At 49.1% G+C, this 9791-nt stretch overlaps 1 non-coding gene across 1 annotated transcript; it reads left to right on the top strand.

Annotated features, from left to right (window-relative positions):
* Window positions 1-235: 235 nt before the first annotated feature.
* On the top strand, window positions 236-308 carry Trnaa-ggc (transfer RNA alanine (anticodon GGC)). The gene has a single exon. It is a non-coding gene; the product is annotated as a tRNA-Ala (tRNA).
* The last annotated feature ends 9483 nt before the right edge of the window (window positions 309-9791 follow it).

A 9791-nucleotide genomic window follows, 5' to 3' on the forward strand; every position in this document is an offset into this window, starting at 1 on the left:
TCGACAAGGAGTGAAAACGGAGCAATTTGTGACGGCTCTTTCAATTTAAGACGTTAAAAACAGACGGAATTTGCATTTGTAATACCAGAGCATCGAATCTACTTGGAACTTTTGTGTATATGAACGGGTTCGCGCCTTTGTACTCTGATCTCTTCACCGCTACAAACCAACCAACCATCGTGTCAGTGCGCATCTGAGTCGCAAAGAATGGGGAATAGCGCAATTTGCTCGTGCATGGGGCGTAGCTCAGTTGGTAGAGCGTTCGCTTGGCATGTGAAAGGTCCAGGGTTCAAGCCGCGGCGGCTCAATTTTTTGTGGTCAGTGCATGGTAAGTTTTGGTCGCGGCGAACCTAAAGGCACGCAAGATGTTGCAAAGCCAGCGTCACAGACTGATATGATGTATACTGACGTAAGGAGAGCAAGATGTAAGTGTGGGGACCGGCTGTTATAGAGGTGTCATCGAGTGCAGATCTGTCTTAGGTATCGCGGCTTAACCTCATTGAAGTCTAGAGGGTGGACAACACGTTGGTCTTACTCAGAGCGGTGTCCGAATTCTATTTTCGACGTTATACGTGCCACTTTCATTGTGGCCAACTACGATTCGATACAGAATGCACGAAACCTGAAAGACACCCTAACGGATACATAGAGAGTAGTGTTTGTCTGCTGAATAATGGGAGTGCAATGGTCTGTGTCGTCTATATGGCTGTATGTAGAACCATTAGTCTTTGGGGGGGCGGGCGTAGCTCAGATGGTAGAGCGCTCGCTTAGTATGCGAGAGGTACTGGGATCAATACCCAGTGCCTCCAGAATCTTTAACACACCTACAAGCACACCTTGCCATGCAAGTGGAATAATTCACAACCAGCAGATGTGTCTAGGAAGATACAAGCGAATGATTAGCATCCACAATTGACAAGCGTGCTGTTATTAGTGCGCAGGAAGCACCCTCCTCCCACGCCTACAGTTAATTTAGAAACAGTACAAGTGTTCCCGTAAGATTCTCAAGCCTATGTCGGAAAGATCTGCCTTGCGCTGAGTTCACGTAAATCCCACTGCACATTCCTATTCTTTGCGTGCAGTCAGCTGCTACTGGTGTTGCTAGTTGTGACTGCTGATAACAGATGCCGTAGCAATCAATTCATGGAGTGAGTTGTATGTTTTGCGATAGTCTGTCTCTGACAAGCAAGCACAGGTGACATAGGTGCGAACACGGGAAGCTTGCAGACCCTCGCTGCCTGCAGACACCGAGCAGCCACACTAGGAGGGCGGCCTAAGCCGTAGGCGAAATGTGCTCATTCGCTTTATCGCGACGTCGAATTATAATTATTGCTGTCACTAGCGTGAGCGTCGTGGAAAGTCGGAAAAGTCGGCTGCGAGGGTGAGTGCCAAGTTTGGGGAGCGTTTCGTAGTATGCGCAGTGCAATGGAGACGCGGAAACTTGTTGTGGCCCAGTGTTTTGCAGTTGGGCGACAAGATTGGTACACAGTAGTAAAGAGCGAGGCACTGAGTTGGCATGAATAATGGATTGCACAACGGGGCACGAGATGTGTTTGTTACCTCAGGTGCTGTATGAGTGTCGACAAGGAGTGAAAACGGAGCAATTTGTGACGGCTCTTTCAATTTAAGACGTTAAAAACAGACGGAATTTGCATTTGTAATACCAGAGCATCGAAACTACTTGGAACTGTTGTGTATATGAACGGGTCCGCGCCTTGGTACTCTCCTCTCTTCACCGCTACAAACCAACCAACCATCGTGTCAGTGCGCATCTGAGTCGCAAAGAATGGGGAATAGCGCAATTTGCTCGTGCATGGGGCGAAGCTCAGTTGGTAGAGCGTTCGCTTGGCATGTGAAAGCTCCAGGGTTGAAGCCGCGGCGGCTCCATTTTTTGTGGTCAGTGCATGGTAAGTTTTGGTCGCGGCGAACCTAAAGGCACGCAAGATGTTGCAAAGCCAGCGTCACAGACTGATATGATGTATACTGACGTAAGGAGAGCAAGATGTAAGTGTGGGGACCGGCTGTTTTCGAGGTGTCATCGAGTGCAGATCTGTCTTAGGTATCGCGGCTTAACCTCATTGAAGTCTAGAGGGTGGACAACACGTTGGTCTTACTCAGAGCGGTGTCCGAATTCTATTTTCGACGTTATACGTGCCACTTTCATTGTGGCCAACTACGATTCGATACAGAATGCACGAAACCTGAAAGACACCCTAACGGATACATAGAGAATAGTGTTTGTCTGCTGAATAATGGGAGTGCAAGGGTCTGTGTCGTCTATATGGCTGTATGTAGCACCATTAGTCTCCGGGGGGTCGGGCGTAGCTCAGATGGTAGCGCGCTCGCCTAGTATGCGAGAGGTACTGGGATCAATACCCAGTGCCTCCAGAATTTTTAACACACCTACATGCGCACCTTGCCATGCAAGTGGAATAATTCACAACCAGCAGATGTGTCTAGGAAGATACAAGCGAATGATTAGCATCCACAATTGACAAGCGTGGTGTTATTAGTGCGCAGGAAGCACCCTCCTCCCACGCCTACACTTAATTTAGAAACAGTACAAGTGTTCCCGTAAGATTCTCAAGCCTATGTCGGAAAGATCTGCCTTGCGCCGAGTTCACGTAAATCCCACTGCACATTCCTATTCTTTGCGTGCAGTCAGCTTCTACTGGTGTTGCTAGTTGTGACTGCTGATAACAGATGCCGTAGCAATAAATTCATGGAGTGAGTTGTATGTTTTGTGATAGTCTGTCTCTGACAAGCAAGCACAGGTGACATAGGTGCGAACACGGGAAGCTTGCAGACACTCGCTGCCTGCAGACACCGAGCAGCCACACTAGGAGGGCGGCCTAAGCCGTAGGCGAAATGTGCTCATTCGCTTTGGCGCGACGTCGAACTATAAATAATGCTGTCACCAGCGTGAGCGTCGTGGAAAGTCGGAAAAGTCGGCTGAGAGGGTGAGTGCCAAGTTTGGGGAGCTTTTCGTAGTATGCGCAGTGCAATGGAGACGCGGTAACTTGTTGTGGCCCAGTGTTTTGCAGTTGGACGACAAGATTGGTACACAGTAGTAAAGAGCGAGGCACTGAGTTGGCATGAATAATGGAGTGCACAATGGGGCTCGAGATGTGTTTGTTACCTCAGGTGCTGTATGATTGTCGACAAGGAGTGAAAACAGAGCAATTTGTGACGGCTCTTTCAATTTAAGACGTTAAAAACAGACGGAATTTGCATTTGTAATACCAGAGCATCGAAACTACTTGGAAATTTTGTGTATATGAACGGGTCCGCGCCTTTGTACCCTGCTCTCTTCACCGCTACAAACCAACCAACCATCGTGTCCGTGCGCATCTGAGTCGCAAAGAATGGGGAATAGCGCAGTTTGCTCGTGCATGGGGCGTAGCTCAGTTGGTAGAGCGTCCGCTTGGCATGTGAAAGGTCCAGGGATCAAGCCGCGGCGGCTCCATTTCTTGTGGTCAGTGCATGGTAAGTGTTGGTCGCGGCGAACCTAAAGGCACGCAAGATGTTGCAAAGCCAGCGTCACAGACTGATATGATGTATACTGACGTAAGGAGAGCAAGATGTAAGTGTGGGGACCGGCTGTTATCGAGGTGTCATCGAGTGCAGATCTGTCTTAGGTATCGCGGCTTAACCTCATTGAAGTCTAGAGGGTGGACAACACGTTGGTCTTACTCAGAGCGGTGTCCGAATTCTATTTTCGACGTTATACGTGCCACTTTCATTGTGGCCAAATACGATTCGATACAGAATGCTCGAAACCTGAAAGACACCCTAACGGATACATAGAGAGTAGTGTTTGTCTGCTGAATAATGGGAGTGCAAGGGTCTGTGTCGTCTATATGGCTGTATGTAGCACCCTAAGTCTTCGGAGGGGGCGGGCGTAGCTCAGATGTTAGAGCGCTCGCTTAGTATGCGAGAGGTACTGGGATCAACACCCAGTGCCTCCAGAAAGTTTAACACACCTACATGCGCAGCTTGCCATGCAAGTGGAATAATTCAAAACCAGCAGATGTGTCTAGGAAGATACAAGCGAATGATTAGCATCCACAATTGACAAGCGTGCTGTTATTAGTGCGCAGGAAGCACCCTCCTCCCACGCCTACACTTAATTTAGAAACAGTACAAGTGTTCCCGTAAGATTCTTAAGCCTATGTCGGAAAGATCTGCCTTGCGCTGAGTTCACGTAAATCCCACTGCACATTCCTATTCTTTGCGTGCAGTCAGCTGCTACTGGTGTTGCTAGTTGTGACTGCTGATAACAGATGCCGTAGCAATCAATTCATGGAGTGAGTTGTATGTTTTGCGATAGTCTGTCTCTGACAAGCAAGCACAGGTGACATAGGTGCGAACACGGGAAGCTTGCAGACCCTCGCTGCCTGCAGACACCGAGCAGCCACACTAGGAGGGCGGCCTAAGCCGTAGGCGAAATGTGCTCATTCGCTTTGGCGCGACGTCGAACTATAAATAATGCTGTCACCAGCGTGAGCGTCGTGGAAAGTCGGAAAAGTCGGCTGCGAGGGTGAGTGCCAAGTTTGGGGAGCTTTTCGTAGTATGCGCAGTGCAATGGAGACGCGGTAACTTGTTGTGGCCCAGTGTTTTGCAGTTGGACGACAAGATTGGTACACAGTAGTAAAGAGCGAGGCACTGAGTTGGCATGAATAATGGAGTGCACAATGGGGCTCGAGATGTGTTTGTTACCTCAGGTGCTGTATGATTGTCGACAAGGAGTGAAAACAGAGCAATTTGTGACGGCTCTTTCAATTTAAGACGTTAAAAACAGACGGAATTTGCATTTGTAATACCAGAGCATCGAAACTACTTGGAAATTTTGTGTATATGAACGGGTCCGCGCCTTTGTACCCTGCTCTCTTCACCGCTACAAACCAACCAACCATCGTGTCCGTGCGCATCTGAGTCGCAAAGAATGGGGAATAGCGCAGTTTGCTCGTGCATGGGGCGTAGCTCAGTTGGTAGAGCGTCCGCTTGGCATGTGAAAGGTCCAGGGATCAAGCCGCGGCGCCTCCATTTTTTGTGGTCAGTGCATGGTAAGTGTTGGTCGCGGCGAACCTAAAGGCACGCAAGATGTTGCAAAGCCAGCGTCACAGACTGATATGATGTATACTGACGTAAGGAGAGCAAGATGTAAGTGTGGGGACCGGCTGTTATCGAGGTGTCATCGAGTGCAGATCTGTCTTAGGTATCGCGGCTTAACCTCATTGAAGCCTAGAGGGTGGACAACACGTTGGTCTTACTCAGAGCGGTGTCCGAATTCTATTTTCGACGTTATACGTGCCACTTTCATTGTGGCCAACTACGATTCGATACAGAATGCACGAAACCTGAAAGACACCCTAACGGATACATAGAGAGTAGTGTTTGTCTGCTGAATAATGGGAGTGCAAGGGTCTGTGTCGTCTATATGGCTGTATATAGCACCATTAGTCCTTGGGGTGGGCGGGCGTAGCTCAGATGCTAGAGCGCTCGCTTAGTATGCGAGAGGTACTGGGATCAATACCCAGTGCGTCCAGAATTTTTAACACACCTACATGCGCACCATGCCATGCAAGTGGAATAATTCACAACCAGCAGATGTGTCTAGGAAGATACAAGCGAATGATTAGCATCCACAATTGACAAGCGTGCTGTTATTAGTGCGCAGGAAGCACCCTCCTCCCACGCCTACACTTAATTTAGAAACAGTACAAGTGTTCCCGTAAGATTCTCAAGCCTATGTCGGAAAGATCTGCCTTGCGCTGAGTTCACGTAAATCCCACTGCACATTCCTATTCTTTGCGTGCAGTCAGCTGCTACTGGTGTTGCTAGTTGTGACTGCTGATAACAGATGCCGTAGCAATCAATTCATGGAGTGAGTTGTATGTTTTGCGATAGTCTGTCTCTGACAAGCAAGCACAGGTGACATAGGTGCGAACACAGGAAGCTTGCAGACCCTCGCTGCCTGCAGACACCGAGTAGCCACACTAGGAGGGCGGCCTAAGCCGTAGGCGAAATGTGCTCATTCGCTTTGGCGCGACGTCGAATTATAAATAATGCTGTCACTAGCGTGAGCGTCGTGGAAAGTCGGAAAAGTCGGCTGCGAGGGTGAGTGCCAAGTTTGAGGAGCTTTTCGTAGTATGCGCAGTGCAATGGAGACGCGGCAACTTGTTGTGGCCCAGTGTTTTGCAGTTGGACGACAAGATTGGTACACAGTAGTAAAGAGCGAGGCACTGAGTTGGCATGAATAATGGAGTGCACAATGGGGCTCGAGATGTGTTTGTTACCTCAGGTGCTGTATGATTGTCGACAAGGAGTGAAAACGGAGCAATTTGTGACGGCTCTTTAAATTTAAGACGTTAAAAACAGACGGAATTTGCATTTGTAATACCAGAGCATCGAAACTACTTGGAAGTTTTGTGTATATGAACGGGTCCGCGCCTTTGTACTCTGCTCCCTTCACCGCTACAAACCAACCAACCATCGTGTCCGTGCGCATCTGAGTCGCAAAGAATGGGGAATAGCGCAGTTTGGTCTTGCATGGGGCGTAGCTCAGTTGGTAGAGCGTTCGCTTGGCATGTGAAAGGTCCAGGGTTGAAGCCGCGGCGCCTCCGTTTTTTGTGGTCAGTGCATGGTAAGTGTTGGTCGCGGCGAACCTAAAGGCACGCAAGATGTTGCAAAGCCAGCGTCACAGACTGATATGATGTATACTGACGTAAGGAGAGCAAGATGTAAGTGTGGGGACCGGCTGTTATTGAGGTGTCATCGAGTGCAGATCTGTCTTAGGTATCGCGGCTTAAACTCATTGAAGTCTAGAGGGTGGACAACACGTTGGTCTTACTCAGAGCGGTGTCCGAATTCTATTTTCGACGTTATACGTGCCACTTTCATTGTGGCCAACTACGATTCGATACAGAATGCACGAAACCTGAAAGACACCCTAACGGATACATAGAGAGTAGTGTTTGTCTGCTGAATAATGGGAGTGCAAGGGTCTGTGTCGTCTATATGGCTGTATGTAGCACCCTTAGTCTTTGGAGGGGGTGGGCGCAGGTCAGATGGTAGAGCGCTCGCTTAGTATGCGAGAGGTACTGGGATCAATACCCAGTGTCTCCAGAATTTTTAACACACCTACATGCGCACCTTGCCATGCAAGTGGAATAATTCACAACCAGCAGATGTGTCTAGGAAGATACAAGCGAATGATTAGCATCCACAATTGACAAGCGTGCTGTTATTAGTGCGCAGGAAGCACCCTCCTCCCACGCCTACACTTAATTTAGAAACAGTACAAGTATTCCCGTAAGATTCTCAAGCCTATGTCGGAAAGATCTGCCTTGCGCTGAGTTCACGTAAATCCCACTGCACATTCCTATTCTTTGCGTGCAGTCAGCAGCTACTGGTGTTGCTAGTTGTGACTGCTGATAACAGATGCCGTAGCAATCAATTCATGGAGTGAGTTGTATGTTTTGCGATAGTCTGTCTCTGACAAGCAAGCTCAGGTGACATAGGTGCGAACACAGGAAGCTTGCAGACCCTCGCTGCCTGCAGACACCGAGCAGCCACACTAGGAGGGCGGCCTAAGCCGTAGGCGAAATGTGCTCATTGGCTTTGGCGCGACGTCGAACTATAAATAATGGTGTCACTAGCATGAGCGTTGCGTGAGCGTCGTGGAAAGTCGGAAAAGGCGGCTGCGAGGGTGAGTGCCAAGTTTGGGGAGCGTTTCGTAGTATGCGCAGTGCAATGGAGACGCGGAAACTTGTTGTGGCCCAGTGTTTTGCAGTTGGACGACAAGATTGGTACACAGTAGTAAAGAGCGAGACACTGAGTTGGCATGAATAATGGAGTGCACAATGGGGCTCGAGATGTGTTTGTTACCTCAGGTGCTGTATGATTGTCGACAAGGAGTGAAAACAGAGCAATTTGTGACGGCTCTTTCAATTTAAGACGTTAAAAACAGACGGAATTTGCATTTGTAATACCAGAGCATCGAAACTACTTGGAAGTTTTGTGTATATGAACGGGTCCGCGCCTTTGTACTCTGCTCCCTTCACCGCTACAAACCAACCAACCATCGTGTCCGTGCGCATCTGAGTCGCAAAGAACGGGGAATAGCGCAGTTTGCTCGTGCATGGGGCGTAGCTCAGTTGGTAGAGCGTTCGCTTGGCATGTGAAAGGTCCAGGTTTCAAGCCGCGGCTCCTTCATTTTTTGTGGTCAGTGCATGGTAAGTGTTGGTCGCGGCGAACCTAAAGGCACGCAAGATGTTGCAAAGCCAGCGTCACAGACTGATATGATGTATACTGACGTAAGGAGAGCAAGATGTAAGTGTGGGGACCGGCTGTTATCGAGGTGTCATCGAGTGCAGATCTGTCTTAGGTATCGCGGCTTAACCTCATTGAAGTCTAGAGGGTGGACAACACGTTGGTCTTACTCAGAGCGGTGTCCGAATTCTATTTTCGACGTTATACGTGCCACTTTCATTGTGGCCAACTACGATTCGATACAGAATGCACGAAACCTGAAAGACACCCTAACGGATACATAGAGAGTAGTGTTTGTCTGCTGAATAATGGGAGTGCAAGGGTCTGTGTCGTCTATATGGCTGTATGTAGCACCATTAGTCTTCGGGGGGGCGGGCGTAGCTCAGATGTTAGAGCGCTCGCTTAGTATGCGAGAGGTACTGGGATCAACACCCAGTGCCTCCAGAATTGTTAACACACCTACATGCGCACCTTGCCATGCAAGTGGAATAATTCACAACCAGCAGATGTGTCTAGGAAGATACAAGCGAATGATTAGCATCCACAATTGACAAGCGTGCTGTCATTAGTGCGCAGGAAGCACCTTCCTCCCACGCCTACACTTAATTTAGAAACAGTACAAGTGTTCCCGTAAGATTCTCAAGCCTATGTCGGAAAGATCTGCCTTGCGCTGAGTTCACGTAAATCCCACTGCACATTCCTATTCTTTGCGTGCAGTCAGCTGCTACTGGTGTTGCTAGTTGTGACTGCTGATAACAGATGCCGTAGCAATCAATTCATGGAGTGAGTTGTATGTTTTGCGATAGTCTGTCTCTGACAAGCAAGCACAGGTGACATAGGTGCGAACACAGGAAGCTTGCAGACCCTCGCTGCCTGCAGACACGGAGCAGCCACACTAGGAGGGCGGCCTAAGCCGTAGGCGAAATGTGCTCATTCGCTTTGGCGCGACGTCGAACTATAAAGAATGCTGTCACTAGCGTGAGCGTCGTGGAAAGTCGGAAAAGTCGGCTGCGAGGGTGAGTGCCAAGTTTGGGGAGCGTTTCGTAGTATGCGCAGTGCAATGGAGACGCGGAAACTTGTTGTGGCCCAGTGTTTTGCAGTTGGACGACAAGATTGGTACACAGTAGTAAAGAGCGAGGCACTGAGTTGGCATGAATAATGGAGTGCACAATGGGGCTCGAGATGTGTTTGTTACCTCAGGTGCTGTATGATTGTCGACAAGGAGTGAAAACGGAGCAATTTGTGACGGCTCTTTAAATTTAAGACGTTAAAAACAGACGGAATTTGCATTTGTAATACCAGAGCATCGAAACTACTTGGAAGTTTTGTGTATATGAACGGGTCCGCGCCTTTGTACTCTGCTCCCTTCACCGCTACAAACCAACCAACCATCGTGTCCGTGCGCATCTGAGTCGCAAAGAATGGGGAATAGCGCAGTTTGGTCTTGCATGGGGGGTAGCTCAGTTGGTAGAGCGTTCGCTTGGCATGTGAAAGGTCCAGGGTTGAAGCCGCGGCGC

The sequence above is a fragment of the Schistocerca gregaria genome, chromosome 10 (genome assembly GCF_023897955.1).
Source record: "Schistocerca gregaria isolate iqSchGreg1 chromosome 10, iqSchGreg1.2, whole genome shotgun sequence".
NCBI lineage: Eukaryota > Metazoa > Arthropoda > Insecta > Orthoptera > Acrididae > Schistocerca > Schistocerca gregaria.